This window comes from Passer domesticus, chromosome 2 (genome assembly GCF_036417665.1).
Source record: "Passer domesticus isolate bPasDom1 chromosome 2, bPasDom1.hap1, whole genome shotgun sequence".
NCBI lineage: Eukaryota > Metazoa > Chordata > Aves > Passeriformes > Passeridae > Passer > Passer domesticus.
This window is the reverse complement of record NC_087475.1, coordinates 68,604,367-68,622,991: the sequence shown is the minus strand read 5'-3', so window position 1 is coordinate 68,622,991 and position 18,625 is coordinate 68,604,367. Positions and strand designations below refer to the sequence as shown.

At 40.0% G+C, this 18,625-nt stretch overlaps 1 protein-coding gene across 9 annotated transcripts in view; it reads right to left on the bottom strand.

Moving 5' to 3' along the window:
• The window catches only part of STARD13 (StAR related lipid transfer domain containing 13), a 293,148-nt gene that overhangs the window by 55,726 nt on the left and 218,797 nt on the right, over window positions 1-18,625 (bottom strand). Inside the window, exon 1 of one of the 9 annotated variants that reach the window (XM_064409033.1) lies at window positions 14,531-15,591. The exons of the other annotated variants lie outside the window; for them this stretch is intronic. The gene's annotated coding sequence lies outside the window, so the exon portion shown is untranslated. Of the gene's footprint in view, window positions 1-14,530; window positions 15,592-18,625 lie in introns of those variants that run through there. 9 annotated transcript variants of the gene reach the window in all.

Genomic DNA, 18,625 nt, shown 5'->3' with positions numbered 1-18,625 from the left:
AGAGCAGCATACATATCACAGTAAAGAAAATTTTATTTGGCACTACTGGCTTAGACATGGCTGTGAAGCCATAAATCAGATAAAGTATGTATTTGGACACTAAATTATTCTGGGACTTGGAAAATTCCAGTAATGCTATATTTTTACAGCAGTATATTCCTGTAACCTAGATCACAATCAAAGGATACATGTAAAGTAATTTTCTTCTGAGGAAAAGATAAATTTAAACTCTGTTGTAAGGGGTCCAACTGTGCAGTTTCACACTGTCTTAAGGAATAAGGTTGTTCTCCTGATGAAAATTTTCAACAGATTTTTGTCATTGAAATCATTGCACATAAATGTGTCTAACATTTATTTCCATGCTTGCTTTGCTGGATTGTGCCATAAGGCATGCATTGTACTATTTACGTAAGAAGCAGATCTGAAAAAGAACTACACATCCTTCATCTTTCCTGTATTTTCAACAAAATAGAGAATTCCTTACTGCTGGGCTCCTTTTTGGTTTTATTTTCACAAGTATCTTTTCCTTCTGGCTCTCCAACTGTGTTTTTTACTGTCTTAGTTTTCACAGCTATCCCACTAATGCTCAGGATACTTCAGTGAGTCTCTGTCAAATTTCATTCCTCCATGTGCTCTGTCACTGAATTTAGGAAAATGTTGAACTCCACTGCCTGTGAGAGCAGTCACATTTTCTTCACTGGATCTTATGCAAACACAGAGCAAGGAATAACTTGATAATGCCACCATCTGACTCATGTACTGGGACTGATAATAACTGTAGCCACATCCTGTAGAATGACCAGTTTGAGAAACATTAAAATAAAGAGAGTTGGCTTTTTCTCCTCCCAAGGATGGCCTAGCTAATTTTTATTTAAGAACCATCTAAGAAGAAAGCTGGTTTCCCTAAACCATAGAAAATAAGGACAAAGTGGAGAGTGAAAGTTCATCTAATCCACTCTCTGTCAAAACCTGCAGGACTAATATTTACTCTTCCTTAGAGGAATCCTGGATTCAGGACAATTTCTGAGATACACCTGACTAAACAGGTTGCTTTGGTCTCAAACTGGCTATGTGGCAAATTTACAGTTCTTTGCTGAAGTTGATGTTTTGATGATACAGTTCCAGCTCTGTTCTCAGGAGGAGACATTAACTTGAGCAGTGTGTGCCTGGAAGGCAGTGCTTACTTTTCCAGACCTTGCACTTAACTACCTCTGGATTGCCACACCTGTAGCAGAAACCCCATAAACTTCTCTTCTTTTCCTGCAAGCAGTATCTTATATTCCTGCCATGCTGGATCATCCAGCACCATTTGCATCCCTGCTCACAGAAATGGCACCATTTCGTGCAATGCTGCTTTCCATGGTGTGTAAAGGTGGATGATAACCTCACCTGCAGTGCTGAGACTCATTAACCCTCACTTCTGATGAATACAAAAGTGCAGATCTCCCCAAACTATCACAAGTTTGTTTGGATCACAGGTCTACACAACTCTGAGTTTCAGAAGGCAGAAGAGCAGATTCCAGGAAAGCAAAAATAACAGTGAATGAAAAGCTAAGAATATACTTTGGGTGAAGCATGGAAGAGGGAATTGCCAATTCCGCAAATAACATTGTTTATTTAACAGTATCCTGTTGGGGGGAACTACGTAGCTGCAATGACTCTGAGTAACTGTGCGTAGTTCTGTCATGATAATGAGATGGATTATCATGGAACTCTGCTCTCAAGGGAACAATATTTGTGTCAGGCAAACACTGCCTTCTAAATAGCCCACGGTTATCCCTCACAGGGCACAATGAACAAAAAGTGTGTCTGACCATCCAGAGTATGTTCTTCCAAATAATAATTTTTAAAAAAAATCCCTAAATTATAATCTCAGTGATAAATGCCTCTCCACAACAATATTTCAGAATGAATATTTTTATCAAACACCAGACACTCTCACTACCAATAAATAACCTGAAAAGGACATTCCTGTATAGTATCAGTAAAAATATCAGCATTTAGCCCTACAATATTTTGCATTTAAAACCTTGGGAATAGTTCACATACAATGATGGCTGTGTTTCTCTGCTTTGGCAAAGAAAGATATTCAGTCAAATATATACTTGCTTATTTATAGCTCTTTGAAAAAATTGACAATTCAAAGAACAAAATCTCTCTATGTGTAACCAAGTCTCTACATTTAGCTGGTGTCTGCAGTCTGCAGCACATGTAAAGTAGTAAAGAAGCATTAATTAGTATTAGTTAATTATTTCTTGTCAAATTATTGTTTTTCTTCAATCTCAGGGCCTGAGCACTGATATTCCCCAATAACCTTCCAAAGTATCAATGCAGAGACCGCACTCCTCCCCACTGCCTGCTCTTTTCTACTTCCTTTCTTTTAGAATATTTGAAGGCTGAGGTAGCAGAACACAGAAATGATGATATTTAGTCTCTCTTCCAATACAGACAGGCTTTGAAGGAAGGCAGTGTAGACTTATTCCAAAAAAACAGATTAATTTTTGGAAAATTTTTCAACTTGCACACACTGAGTTTGAGCTTTACCAAAGACACCTTCTGTAGCACTAAACAGCAGCAGATCTCCTTCCTCATTTAATACCTCAGTTTCATGTTTCAGTTTACAGTGTGTCTTGATAGTTCATCCTATGTGTGATGGACAAAATCCAAACAGAACTTGCAGGGAACTGCATGAAAAAAAATATCCTCAAACATCCTCTACTATTGTTTTCCATTTTTAATACGAAGGAAGATGTCATTGTGGTCAGGCAAGAGAAAAACAGAGATGCAAAAAGAATAATTTAGGAAAGTAGTCTTAGAAAAAGCTCTTACTCAAGTATCTGTCAAGGGGATGAGGTACAATTGTTCTGTTTCATTAATTTTTAATCACATCTGGCAATTGGCCTCAAAAATCTCCAAGACTTTATGATGCCTCAAAATGAAAAGGGCAAAATACTCTCCTCCATCATTTTGGAAGACATCAGGGCATCTGTGGTAAACATAAAGCCACTTCCAAAGCAGCCTTAAGGGCTGAATGCTAAGGGAGCTGCTTGAAGGACAGCAATTAACCATGAGACCAGTAGCACCAGCTCATTTCTATCACAATGATACTTACCCCTAAGGCAAATACTGCTTTCAGGAGATGAAAAAATGAGAAATGACAGCATCACAAATGAGACCCCAGGAATGTTAAGATGGAAGATCCCTAACTGAAATATAATAAATAGCTTTACTGTGGGCTTTTACCTTTATTTATTTAATATTTACTTATTAATTGTTTCATCCATAAATACACAAAAAATTTAAGTTATTTAGATCCATTCTGCCATACACTTTCTCAAGTAATTTTCTACTGGTAAAACCTGCACTAGCCACCAACTAAAATTTTATATCCTAACCATATCTAGAATCTTTTTCTAAAAAGCAGACTCCGGACCTCCAAATCTGACTTTATCTATCTCTTAAATGTTATTTAATAAAATGAGCACATGCAGTTGATAACACTTTTAATAGTTTGTCACTTTTAAAGGTTGCAAAGTAGTAGATGACCAAAACAACTGTCACTTCATAGGTGCCAGGTACTGATATAATGTTAACAATCTGTGAGCTGTACAGGTGTTTACTATGCTTGATAAGTTCAGACCAAATTCATCACTGCCTGGGCTGGAACACATTAGGGATGAACAGGTAGGGTGAGTCCCACATTTTCCTCATGATGGAGAAGCAACTCTATTGCTGAATTGCTCAACAATTTTTCACTATAATAATTAAAACCATTTACATGAAACCTAAAAATATATCCCTTTTATGTCTTCCTTCACAACAAAACTCAAAGACCTTCACCCACTAATTTTTTCCTAAGTCTTTTAATTTCTGCATGCATTACAGTATATTTGTATAACTGCTTCTTAAAGACATAATATTCATATTATTTGTCTCTCTGGGGGACTCTCCTGCCCCCAAAAATAATTTCAGAATTTACTGGCCGAGTTCAGTCGAATCTGACAGGAGTAGCCATGTCTCAAAGATGTACAGTTTAGAAAAGCTGGTGCTGAGCAGAGGAAGGTATACAAGTTCCTCTAGTAAGGGAAGGGCATTTGTGGGTGACCCACTAGGCATGCTGAGAAGCAGCAGACAGTTGGCTGCAGAGTACACAACATTCTGTATCAGCATCAGTGTCTGTACCACTTCTCTTGCAAATATTTAAGGGATGGGAGAGAGATCCGGGAAGTGACATGGAGGAGGGGAAAGACTTGTTTTCTGTGAGGTGGGGGAAAAGAATCCAAATTCGTAGGAAACCAGGCTGCACTGATGTCAGAGCTCAGAAAGCACAAATTCATTTAGCTCCATTTTACAATAATGTCTAAGATGGAAATAAAGGTCAACCACTAGTCATTCCTGGGCAATGGGCTGTTCCAATTTTCGGCAGCTCCAGGATGACTCATGCATGGAACACATCACTGCTGCATTCCTCGCCAGTGTTGCAGGAGTGACCACACAAAGTCCCCACAGCACAATGTCCTCACACTGCTCTCAGCCCCATCTGTCCCTCCCTCCCACTGCTTTCTTCTTTAGAAACTCCAAGAGAAAAAGATAGTGGGGGGCTGTGTCACTGAGTAGGACCTCTGCAGCCTACCCCTGCCCTGAGATATGTATATACTTGCCTAGGTCCAAAAGAATCTCCTAAAAGTAATTTTCAAGAAAAGACCTTGAAGCATCATATTTCCCAGTCTTACACATCTACCAAGCTCCAGCATCAATGTCTCTAGAAGACACAACAAAAATGAGGACATAATCATGGCCATATCAAACCATCAAGCACACAGCAATTTCCCAAATACACATCAAATCCAACATCTCTGCAGACCCATCCACTGTTTCACAAACCATTTCACAATGAAAGGCTGTACAAAGCCCAAATTTTATCCATACCAGCCAAAAATATGTAATGCATTCACAAGAACAAAACTTTTCCTCAGCATTTTTGTGGTGTGAAGAGACAAATCTGCACAACTGTTGTCATCATTTATATTTCACTACAAAGCCAAAATCAGAACCTTGCAACAGTCAGTGATGCTCAAATGTTTAATGACAAACTAGCTGGTGCCCTACAGAGCTTACAGTCCTCACAGACAGGCAGAAAAGGAAAGGATAAAAAACCAGAAGCATGGAGACTTACGGATGGTCATCCTACGAAGGGAGGAATTTATCTCTTCTGAGTTAAATGTAGATGTGAGATCAGCACACTCAGAATAAGTAGAGCCCAGGACTGCCTCTCTCTGAGGGGAGTGCTCTAATTCTTGAGCTATTATGCAAGAGGAAGATAAGTCACATCCATCTTCAAATGACTAAAACCCAACTGCATGGAGCTGCCAGCATTTATTTCCTATTGTTCCTCTATAATCCCAGTGGAAGAGGCATTTACTTGGATGAGGCAGAGTGAATCATCCTTGGGTGGGTGGGTGGGTGGATGGATGGATGGGTGGATGGATGGATGGATGGATGGATGGATGGATGGATGGATGGATGGATAGGGGCAACAGATCTTCCTCTTCAGATCTTCAGTAAGCAACTGCTGCTCTCCTTTGACTGTACTAGCAGTTGCGACAAATTTACTGGACCATCTGCTTAACCCCAGGTACCTAAATGTTGAATTAAATGAAGTGGGTTTTCCACAAGACACATAGTCTCTCTAGAAAATACCACTGTTTCTTGATTTTTCAGACAAATACCATGGTATTACTAATTACAGTGGGCCTGACTTTCATCTGGAATAAATTAGTGTGGTTGCTGCCAATGACTGACCTGGAAAATCCATGTAAGACTGCAGGATCCTTGCAAGAAAATGAGGCTTTGTTTTAGGTGGGACATTGTTGCTAGGAAGACCTGTTGCTGAATGTTTTAATCCAAAAGATTAAAAATGTTATTCTACATTATGGTCTCTGACAGCACGGTAAACAACCTCCAAAACTGCAATCTAGTAACAGTGCCTTTGTCCCTCCTTGCCATCAACGGCAGACTCTTTCTTTTTTGCAAAATTACCCAGAAGAATACAACACAATAGACCCAGGAACCAAGCACTTTTTCAAATGCAGAACATAATTTAATCTTTACCACAGAGAACAGAAGAGCGTGGGTTTTCTCTGACTGTGGATTTCTTGTAATTTCACGGAAGATAAATATTTAGAGAGCAACCAATGGGATATTTAATTGTCAGGAACTATTGTATTTAAAGAAAGTGCTAGAGATTTTCAGACTTGTTTTCCTATGTGTGTTGACAACTCATTCCCATAATTTACCTTCTGTATGACATCTAAATACAATCACTGCTGTAATTTGTAAATTGTTAATATTAGGTCTGTAGGGATGGCTATGCTTTCAGTTCAACATAAAAAAGGACAGCTTTTACATCAACATCTGGCTGACCTTCATTACTTTCCCATCCATTATTTGTACTCCTCCTCCTTCTTCTTGGCCTATTTTTTTTCTTGTTGTGCCCCTGTCTGATTTCATCCAGGAAGCTGCACACCCTGACTGCTCTTGGCTCCTGTGATACTCATAAACCATGAGACAAATAAACACAGGGGGAAAGAGCAAAACCAAAGCAGGAGGAGATCTGGCAAACCTGGATATGTGAATCCTCCAGCTGTGCACAAAATCAGTCCATGGCACCATCTGAACTGAGACACAGCATCCGCCTACTCCTTTCATCCTCTCCCCTGCTCAGTTTGTGTGAAAAGGGAAGTTCTTCAGGTCAGGACCAAAACCTGACCAGCATCCACAGAAACAGGACTGGCAATGGGACAACTGTTTGGCTAAATGATACAGTTCTCTGTCAGGAACTAACCCATGGGTCTGACAAACCCACAATGGGCAGAATAAGGGTGTAAGAGTTCAATTCCAGGAGGTATTCTCAGTACTATTTACTCTTTGGGGGAAGCTTTTCACATCACAGCTTATCTAAGTGTCAAATAAATTCTATATTAATATCTAGTTCAAAGAGATCCTGAGAAGTGTTACTATTTGGAACTTCAGATCTCTGGAGGAAAAGCACTCTAAAGGTATGTAATAATTGGAATTGCATGGATAGAGTCTCCAGTTGGTTACCAGTGGAGTTACAGATTAGATATCACGTTAACGTATTCAGCAAAAGAAGTCAAGTAAGAAATGCATGTATCAGTAGAAATGTATTTGATTACTTTATCAGCTTGCATTTGTCAAATTCTGTTGGGTTTTGAGTACAGCCAGAGAAACACCCCCAAAAGGATCAAAGGAACATTATTTGTCATATCAGAAAAATAATTTTCCTCAGAGAATAAGAAAATGAAACAACTTCTCACAAAGAAAAATGACCTTGTAAGATGATGCAGCTCTGAACCAAATTACATACATTCTACTAATCAATAAAATGCAGTTGTCAAGGCAACAATGACATGAGAAAGTGAAATACAGAGGTCTGTCTTACATAAACACATACACATACCAATATGTTTTGTGAACTTTGGTAATCTAGTAATGACTTCAAGGAAAAATATGTTTTTACAAAAGAACACATATTTTCCCAGGCTTGATAGATTCTTGTGTAAGAGCTTTTATGAGATTTTAGACAAGTTGCATTTTGTTTGGTAGTCTTTGTTCTTGTTCTTTCTTTTTTTTAACTGGAAAAGGAATGTTGCAAAAAAACTGTTTTCAGTGAAATTTATTCTTGCTATTAAAGTGATTTAAAACAGTGACAATTGGATGGGAGTTAAAACTCAATCAAAGCATTTGAATATTGATCTTGAACATAGTTTAGACTAAAAAAAATTAATTTGTAGATCCTATCTGTACTATATTATGCAGACTTTAAGGGGCAAGCTCTGAGTACAAAGACTAAATAAGAAAAGATTTTCTTTTCACAGGTCTTACAATTCTCATTGTATGTGTTTTTCACCGGCAAGCTCAGTTCTGCTGCCTTACTCAACAACTGTTACAATCTCAGTGATCTGAGTAGAATGAATCAGAGTGGGATGTTATTAAGTGTGACTGTAGGTGATACCAGCCAGTCCCCTCTAATCTCTGATTTTGTGTTTAATTTTAATAGATCATTAAATTATTTTATAGCTTACCACCAGAACCTCTCAGTACATGTGCAGGCTGCTGGTACAGGCTGCTTCTCTCTCTGTAGCTAAATAAAGCCCAGGTGTCCCAGCAATATTCACAACTTCTTACCCCTTTTTGCAGAAACCATGGACAATACCTTCTGGTCACAGGACACCACCTCATGGCTCCCTAAATCACTGCTCATGTTTCACCCACCTGTGTGCTCAGCCACCTGGAGCTGCCAGATACTTTCCCAACTTGGATGCCATGGCAACAAGGGCTGAATGAATAATCAAGGCAGAACTGTAGCTATTGAATTTGGTCTAGAAGTTCGTGTGGACAATATAAGTGTAATATAAATAATATGAAGCATGAGGATGTTTGACTGCAGCCTTAGAGATCTGAAAGCATGCTCATTACAAGTATCAGGCTTTCAAGACTCTATTTTCTGAAAGACGGTTTTCAAACAATTTTTAAAAATGAACTGCTTTAGCTCATTTAGCATCTAAGTTCACTGAAAAACTCCTCTGGAGATATCCCACTGAGATCTGCCTCCTAATTTTCAGTTCAGCTAAAAAATGAAGCTAACTCATTATGCAGCTGTCTGAAATATTCTTGTAACTGCAAACCCATGGTGTTTTTACAAAGAACTGAGAATATGAGATGGTATTTTCAGGTATGTATAAGCAATTATAGTCCAAACAAAACAGTGTCTTCATTCCTCATTGGGTTAGGTGATGAAAAGACTGACTGCTATGTGTGATTACCTCTATTAATTTGGATGTATAAATTAGACATGTTCCTGCAGGCCTATGGAGATTAAATGAAGAGAGGTGTACATCATTGTGCCTCTGTCAACCACATCCACTTCTGGTTATCTGGTGTACATGTTCTTGCAAACCAAATTAATACAACAGAGCTGCTCATGCAGATCATTAGCCATTGGTGGAGGGGTGTGACAAATTAAACATCTTCTGAGCAAATCTTCTAAATCTTCTGGCCAGAGAAGTTGTGGATGCCCCATCCCTGGCAGGGCTCAAGGCCATGTTGGGTGGGGCTTTGAGCAACCTGATCTGGTGGACAGTGTATTTGCCCACAGCAGGAGTTTGGAATTAGATGATCCCTTCCAACCCAAACCATTCTATGCATCTTAGAACTCTTCTTCTGTGACAAGTGAGGGCCCATCCCCTGCTTTACATGTACCAGCTGGGATGCACAGACACAGGAGAGACACAGAAAGAGCAATGCCTCAATGCTATGCTCTGCTGTGCTGGAAAAGAAGATGCAGAGGTTCTTTTTGGAACTGGAGTTTAGGTACACAAATGGGGGCCTCAAAAAACAAAAAACAAAAAAAAAACATGGGCAGCAGAGAGTAGGTGCAGTCTCCAAGTATTTCCCTGAAACTAAACCAGTAAAGACCATGTTGTGACTTTTCAATGGTACGAAAGTGCTCACATCTGGCAAAGGACTGACATTTGCAGTTTACATCCTTGCTCAAAGCCTGTATAGCAAAAGCTAAAGCACACAGTGCTCCTACTTCCCATAAAGTCACCCCTAAATGGTGAGTTCAGCATCACTTCTCCCAGCAACACTCCATGAAGACACTGCAGCCACCAACACCTTTTCCAGGATTGCTGGTTCCCAGGCTCTTTTTGCATAAACTGTTGGCTGCATTGGCAGATTTCAAGAACTGAGACAGCCCTAATTGGTGATTTCACAAGACCTTCCATTCATTTGCAATTCAGTAGCTCAATTCCACCATTTAGAGACATCTACCACTTGTTTTACCATCTCCACAGAAGTTCCCTCCATCAATCCTTTCCTTTTGTCTATAACATCCACAGATATAAGAGGAAATTTTACGTGACACAGAATGATACTGTTTTACTGAGTCTACTTGCTTTCAAAAGGATCAATAAATCAACAAACCAGAGATAATTAAGGAACAAAAACAATGCTAAGGGCTTGATTTAAATACATAAACCCTGGAACATTCAGGACTCAACCTCAGCCCATCCTGTCTGCCCTGTACAATATGTTTAAACAGCAAGTGAGCTTATCTCTTCTAGATGTGTTTGGTGGATGGAAACTGAATTTAATGTAGCTTCTCTGTATTTTATCTGCTTACATCAGAACTCTATTATTATTTTAACCTTACAATGACTTAATTAAAGTAATGTCCTAGCCAAGAAAAAAAAATTGCCTGGGTGGCCTGAATATTATACCTCCATATTTTTTTAGGAGGTGACCTTTCTGAGTTCAAGAAACCATGTTTGATCATTGGTTTTGGGTGGGAGTTTTGCTTGTGAGAATTATGAGTGCATTACAAGGAAAGCCGACTTGATTTATGCATAATTTTTCTCTGAAGGTACAAAACAAGTAGCCATCAACTTAATGCTACTTAATGCTGAAGGCTTTAAAGGGTCACATAAAGTCATCCTTTTTACAGAATGGCAAACATTCACAATTCTAGGTTAGGGTTATAAATGAGTACGTAAATCACTTATGCATTGCATTCAGTTGGCCCCCACTCTGAACTCATTTAGCACATAACAGCTTGGCTGCTGCCGTGTGTCTTGCGCAGACATTCAGTGGGTGGTTTCACAATGTTCCACAGCCTACAGAACTCCTTTTTTTTCTGGTGTGGTTTTTTTTTTTTTTTTTGGTTTAATCTAATTTACTGTTTATATCAATATCTGATAAGAAAACAAGAGGCAGCTGTAGCTCTACCACCCGCCCCATGCTTGTCACGTGATATATCACAAAGCACGAATGGACAAAATTTGTTTAAAAATGCGATAATATGCAACATGTCTAAAATATGATCTGAGATATTTTATTTGTAAGATCTCGCACTCCCAGGAAGGCACTTTTGTAGTGGCCACATGAAAAATTATTCCATGTAATGAAGAGATTTAAGGGCTGACTAATAAAAATGTAGGGACTGCATGGGCAGCAGTCTAAAGGGCTGGAGCCTGACCACACCACCCTACCAATCCTTACAGAACAGGAATGATTAGGGGCTAAAAGTCCTCAAATCTGCTCCAAATTAGTAGGAGAATGCAGTCCCATTGGATGGAAAAACAAATTTGCATCAGCTCAGACCACTCTTTTCCCCTAATTCAAGACTAAAGGGAAACACTGGACTTACAGTGGAGTTGTTTACCACCACTCTCTCTCTAAAGGAAGAGAGACTCCATCAAGAACCCTGTGATAAAGACAGATCTATAAAAAGTAACTGGGACACTAAATTTTTTCTGGATCATCAGGCAGCTCAGTGGCATAACCAAGGAAGGTAATTGGCACCTTCCTCTGGAACCCATGGCACTACCCACTGTTCCCGAGTTAGATATACCAAAAAGCAGGAAAGGTTCAAACTAAATTAATGAAGAGAAAAAGCAGCTATGCCTCTGTGAGGGTCCAACAAGGAACTGTTCTGTGGGAGGATAACCAAAACACATATTCTCTGAGAAGGAAGTGAAGGAAATTAAGAAAATAGAAAAGGTTACAACTAATCTAAATTTCTGTAAACTTAAAAATCAAAATCAGAGGTCAAAAAATGTCTGATAGCCACAAGAACATCCTCAAAACACAGAGACAGAAAATGAGTGCACGTCAAGACAACATGAGGAGCAGTGAGACCAAAGAACAACTTGAGTAAGCTGAATGACGGGCAATGGCAGGATGCTGTCCAGAAGAGAGGTGATGCTGAGTTTATTCTCAGGATACTGTTCAAGCACAGTGCTTAACTGCTCCTACTGCTCTGATAAAAATATTTGCTATATATAGGAAATTTCCTTAGCAGTTGGGGTATTTGGGTACATTACAAGATTGAATTTCTTTTTCTTTCTTTCTTTCTTTCTTTCTTTCTTTCTTTCTTTCTTTCTTTCTTTCTTTCTTTCTTTCTTTCTTTCTTTCTTTCTTTCTTTCTTTCTTTCTTTTTCTTTCTTTCTTTCTTTCTTTCTTTCTTTCTTTCTTTCTTTCTTTCTTTCTTTTTCTTTCTTTCTTTCTTTCTTTCTTTCTTTCTTTCTTTCTTTCTCTTTCTTTCTTTCTTTCTTTCTTTCTTTCTTTCTTTCTTTCTTTCTTTCTTTCTTTCTTTCTTTCTTTCTTTCTTTCTTTCTTTTCTTTCTTTCTCTCTCTTTCTTTCTGTCTTTCTGTCTTTCTTTTTCTCTCTTTCTTTTCTTTCTCTCTCTCTTTCTCTCTCTCTCCCTCTTTTTCTTTCTCTGTCAGTGAAAAATGTCTTGACTGTACTATGTGGTTATGTCCGGGAAACTGGATGTGATGGGGTACACACAATAATATTCCCTTTCCCCAGGTTTGTTATGTAGTCCTGCATTGGACTTGGCATTGTAGTCATTAGTAGAGGACCCTGTGAAGAGCCTAAAGGGCACCAAATGAAGTGGTATTGTCAACTGAAAAATCAATTTTCCTTTCCATGTTTGTTAACACAGTAGCAGTGTACTTACTGACTAAAAACATATCCCCCACCCTCTCGTTTCATCATATGAAAATCTTGGCACTCACTCCCTGCAACATGAAAGCAAATGCCTGTAGACATGCCTGGTATATAACAAGTGCCTGTCATGCTGTGATGTGAGCTGAATTGATTTGAAGGCAAACACCTTGACAGACAGGCCGTCAGAGCACGCACAAAAATAACAGGGAGATAAATGAATAACACTGATGTACAGCATATCCCTGCTGTTTCTAATGAGCTTGGCAAGCTCTTTATTCCATATAAATTAAAAAAATGGCAGGAATTGAGGCTAATTTAGCAACAAACATCAGAAAAAAGAGTATCATCACCCTAGCATACTAATCTCTTGTGCTAAAGAGGGATAAGCTGCAAGCCTCACACACTGAAAACAGACTTTCCCCTGATCTTTCATGAAGTCTTTCCTCCCTCTACAGTAACAGCACACACCATCAGCCAAGCTTTTGGCAGATTACAGAGACCTGTACCCATTTCTGTCCATTCCCCTTCAAACCTCTTCAAACTGTAATTTCCAGAATATGCCTGGCACTAGTGGAAGCACAACTTGCAACACTCAGCTTGCTGAGACCCAGAAAAAAGCAGCGAACCTCTGGCTGTGTGCAGTAGCAGATGCAGCAGCAAGACATGTCCAGCATGGTCCCTTCAAAAAGTGCCAATAACCCCAACCAGAACAGGATGTCAGGATGATGCAAAGAATTCACTTTTTGCCCCAGTTGTCCCTGCCATCAGTCACTGTGACCCCTCCTCCTAAGTAAATGAAATCAATCAGCAGGGAGTTCTGTAAAATACATAAAACAGTCATCTTCCAGACTCTACCAGAAGATAAATGGTTCCAGACATTGGACTGCAGCCATTTTCCCACACATGCTACAGTGTTTTGTCATCCATATTGGGCCATAATAGTGAGTGGGTTTTACTTTTTGTTTTTTTTTTCCTCAGTCAGCAGCCAATGCTTCTGCTTCTAACTCGTACACTAAAACCACAGCAACAAGAGTAATTTTTCTGTACAATTTGTAATAGAACAGTTTCACTCCCAATCAGACAGTCTGGGGTCTTGTACAGAACTTTGACACTTTTCTGCTACAGATACTATCATCTTATTGCTCTCAGCTGGACCTCCACAAACCTTTTTAGGATTAAAGCATATCACCCCAAATATAAGCCACTGAAGTGAAACAAGCATGAAATTATGAGCAATACAAACCTTATCTGAGAACCTGCTAGCAAGAAATAATATGATTGCTTACAATATCTCATGCTGGCTTTTTTGCTAATTTCAAAGAAGGATACAACTATATGACAAAAGATGCATCACAGTGTGAGTTTTCAATTAATTTTAACATATTTTAATGCAAGTCTTTAATAATCTGTTAACATAAAATGCACTTTGGAAAGAACCATGGGGCTTTTTTATTATTAAGAAATGTGCAACCAAATTCTATCCTTAATTAAATCAGGAGTAATTTTATTAACTACAGTAGACTTAAACCTGACTTACATCAGTGTAACTGAGGGTAGGATTTAGCCCCGGGGTGTTTATACACTGTAGTTCCAGTTAGTTTAGATCTATTTGGGTGGGAACTCCTTTCCCCTTTCCAGAAAAAATATTCTTGCCTACCCTTTTTCACCTCGCAGCTGGGGCCAAAACAGCCTTTTCTTCTAAGATATTTTTCTGAAAGGTTACAAATAAATCTTGTCCTCGATAGGAGGTGACCTTATTAAACAAAAAAACACTGTCTGAAGTAAGGGACACCAGCAGTTTTAAAGTTTGTTTACAAGTTTTGAAACACGCCACCTCAAACAGATAAGCTTATTTACATCTTACAAATAAATAAAAACTTAAAGTAAAAGCTATTTAATACAGGAGCTACTTATGTCTGTTTTCCAAGCTGAAAAGCCCTTTCAAACAGTATTAGCTGCTGTATTAAACATCCCTGTTCCAGTATAGAAACTTACTGTCCACAGATATCCTTGGGCTCCACTGCACCTCTGAACCAAAATCACTTTCTTCTTTACTTCATTTTCTGCTCTCTTGAAATCAGATTCCCAGTTCCTGACAGATGGCTCCTCTGTCACCGAGCTCTGCTTCCGCCTCCTTATCGCTGCCAGCTAATACTTCCACGATGCTTAGCTGTTGTCTGCGGAGCTGTGCTCTACATCATTTCTACTCTGATCAATGCTCCGCTTGGTTTTAGGTTGTTCCTAGTCCCGCCTCCTGCTCTTGAAGAAACGAAAACTCACAGCTGGATTTTCTATAAATCATCCCTTTTAAGAGTGGCTGGGCAAGTATGGCAAATACTACAGCTAAGACCTGCTGCTCTATTTGAAACTTCAAAAACAATTCCTCATCTTAATGATGCACACATGAAAGTTAATCATGTACTAAAATCACTAATACTGAAAAATAGTGGCCAGATAATTGTGACCTTCAGGGCTTACATGCTGATTAATGTAATACAAAACTCCTCTCTGTTCCAGGGGGGGAATATGGTTAAACCTACTGCCTCGGTGAACTGCTTTATATAGCTCTGTGCTTTGAACAGGGGCTTGTCATTCTTACAAAGATAAATTTACATTTGCAATACAGAGCTTTCTGACAGACCAGCCCAGTGTACATACTGTTTAGGCTAGCAGCCCTAAGCTTGAAAGAGACTTTACCATCACAGCAGCTCTTCTGAAGTGTGGGCAGGAAATACTTTTATTTTCTGTACATGACTAAGTGCACTACGCAGCTCTGAGCTCATTACCATGTTTAACAAAGCATGGAGCATAAAAGCAAGGTGGTACCATAAAACCAGCACTACGAACTTTGTTCCCACGAAAACAGCAAAACAGAGTTGAGTTTCTTTAAACTGTTAATTGTTCTAATTCAACACCTTCCAGATCTTCTTAAGAAACTGTGCTGTGGAAATGAAAAATGACTGGGCAGGTCTGGATACAGTCTGAATGGGCTGCAAAATCCTGGTGCTTTCTCTAGGATTTTTCTATGGTGAGAGCAGCATGCCCCCCCAGCTAAAGTGTTGCCAGGACTAAAACCTGCCTTACTAACAGCTGCCTGCGTCCGGTGGCCCGTGAGTTCCCCTGACTGCTGCCCACACTGAAGAGCAGCTGAGCTGCTGCTGGAGTCTTGATGAAGGACGCCTCAGGTTTCTGACTGGGGAAGTGTGCACAAGCAGCATGTGCCAACAGCAACTCTTCCCCAAGTGTGCTGCTCAACTTGAGACCCGTGGGCTTCTCCTGCCAGCTGCTGGAGCTGAACTATTGCATCACTGGTCTTCTATGAGTGGATCTCATCTCTTTTTGAGTCTCATCTACTCTACCCTACAATGTTCCAAAAATACAGTGGAAAAACACAAAAAAAAAGCACTTATGTCTATTTATTCTGACTTTTTAACCATTTCATTACATGCCCAAAAATCCTCCCAAGTTCAGTTTTTCCACATGATAGATGAATCTGTGGGCATCTGTCAGATCCAATTTGACTGTCTTTTTTCCCTAAGCTGAAGAATCTCCTGGTTCCATTCTGGGGCTGGTCAGCGTTTCTGCTCATCCCCGTAGGTACTGCTGCTCCCACAAGCACTGCAGACAGCCCTTTTGTTCACCTCATGGAAGCTGATGCCACAGCATCTGAGCTCAAGCCTTGCTCCCAGTCCATGACTGATGAAAATATTCTCACTTTCTTTGCTTTCAGTTCTGCAGACAGTCAGTTGTTACCTTGTGATCTCCACCACCATGGCATGAGTGACCTGAACACAAGAATTTCAGAACAACCACACCAGACTGATTCCCAAACCCTTACTAGCCTGGCAGCCCAGGAGAAAGCAGTATGGATTAAGTAGCCAGGAACGTTCAGAGCCAAGGACAACACCACTGTGATGCAGCTACTACTCTGTTAACCAGCAGCCATAAGACACAGGTCCTGGGCCCCTGTCCAAGCTGTGACTCAGATCTGAAGCGCTGCAATGACAGTGCTCTCCTGTGGATGCACTGGTTGATCAGTGCCAGTAATTTGATGATGGAGAGTGAAATGAGCGTGGGTGAAGCACTATCCCTGCACCCAATCCAAATATGTAATGGTAAATATAGCAAATCTGCTTTCCAGGTGCTGTGGCACATTCAGTACTTATCAGCTGTCAAAAAAACCCCACATAACCGATTAAAATTACTTGTTTGACCTTTAAAGAATACTTGAAAAATCCATAAATGAGACCCATCAGTAGTACATATCCAGTTTAATAATATAATTTTGAATCTCCAGCAAAGGTTTCCAAAGAGATTAAATACTCAATACTATGGTGTGACATGCACTATATAGATTGGAGATCTTCCAAGGACTTTTATAGAGCATTTTGTTTAATGTCTGGAGTAATGTTTATGGTACACAGGGCAAGATTTGCTCTTTCTCCGCCCTGAGATTGCTGACCATCACCTGAATAACAAGAAAATGTTTGCTGCAGGTGGAAATAAATATATTTATTATACATTGTCCTCCATGTGGTTTAGCTCCAGAAAGTGCACTGAGTTCTTTGGGGATGAAAGGGAAGATCTGCTGTAACCACCAGTGAGTGTTCAGTTCACAGGCTCAAACTAGAGTAAATCCCTAATAAGGCAGCAAAATGTAATCAGCATAGATGATGGTTTATCAGGACTTTTTCTCTCTGCAAATCTTTCACTGGGCCACACTACTTGCTAGTTGTGAACAAAGCCCTACAGCAGCCCAGCATGGCTGAACCCAAGGCCATGGAATGAGCTCAGGTCCCAGGAAACAATCCCCTGCATTGTTGGTCCCTGTCTTGTATCAGTTCTACCAACTTCTTCCTAAGCAGTGTAAACATGAGTCCATCTGTGTTCCCTAGCTGTAGGATCCCTCACTCTCCCTTTTTTGGTAGTATAGATGTTCCAGGGATGAAGGACAGTGGGATAGTTCCTCCTATCACTGTTATGCAGCCCTCACTTCCCTCTTACCTGGAAATGGTTGTGAGATTTGCTGAGACTCTGCTGGCACACCAAGCTCACAAATGGTTTCAGCTCCCATAACTGCACTGGGAAAGGGAAGGAATAAGTAACTTGCCATTTCCCTCCAGCGACTTGTAACTAGAAGAGCTCAGACTTCTCCATGCAACAAGGATAGCCATTCTGGCTAGGCCTTGAACTCTTTTTGGGAATTGTATATATTTAATATGGCAAGCCTTCTGCCCTGAGTTTGTCTGGGGAAAATGTTTAACAGTTTAAAGGCACTCTGACTGTAGTGTATTTGCCTATAATGTGGTGAATAGAATTATTAAAAACCTCACATTTTGCATCTTAAAACTCTAAGGTACTCAAGAGCACATTATTTCTTCTTACTGTCAGATTTTGCTTTGCTAAGACAGAGTGCATGAGACACTAGACAGATGTGGGAAAGCCTTGAGTTCTTTGAGAAGAAAACAACAAGTATGAGGACACTGATGGAAAGGTGAGCAAGATGAAGATGCTTATCTGTGAAGATGAGCACTTCTCTGCCTACAGATCCTCTGTACCACTGCTCTGCAGCCTTCCTTCTCTGGTAGTCTGAACATCCATTTTCAACTAAAACTTCTCCACAGCTGAGCTACACTTGGGTCTTTCAGCTCAAGTTCTCCTCATTATTTTTCACCATCCAGTTGAAGGCAACAAGACCAGCCAGGAGATCTTTGGATCCTGAAGACTACAGCACAACCCTGTTTCAGTCTATTTTGATATAAGAAGCCATTTCCCCTCTAAGACCTTTTCTGAATCCCCTGATGCCAGCTGAATGGGGGCTGGATCACGGGGAATGAGAACTGAGTGCAACATTGCAGATGTGCCCCTCGTGCCATGTACTCACCTCTCCCATGGGAATACACTGCCAGACAGAGCCGATGGCCAGGCTGCACTGCCTGCCCACATTTTGGGAGTGACTTGCAATTATTCTCCAGTCTGCAAACACACTCAAGCCTTTGATCTTCTCCGTTGCTCCCAACTGCCAACCTCCCAGATTTTGCCAGAATTTCCTGCTGCTGTTCCCTAATCACGCTACCATGCCACTGATAA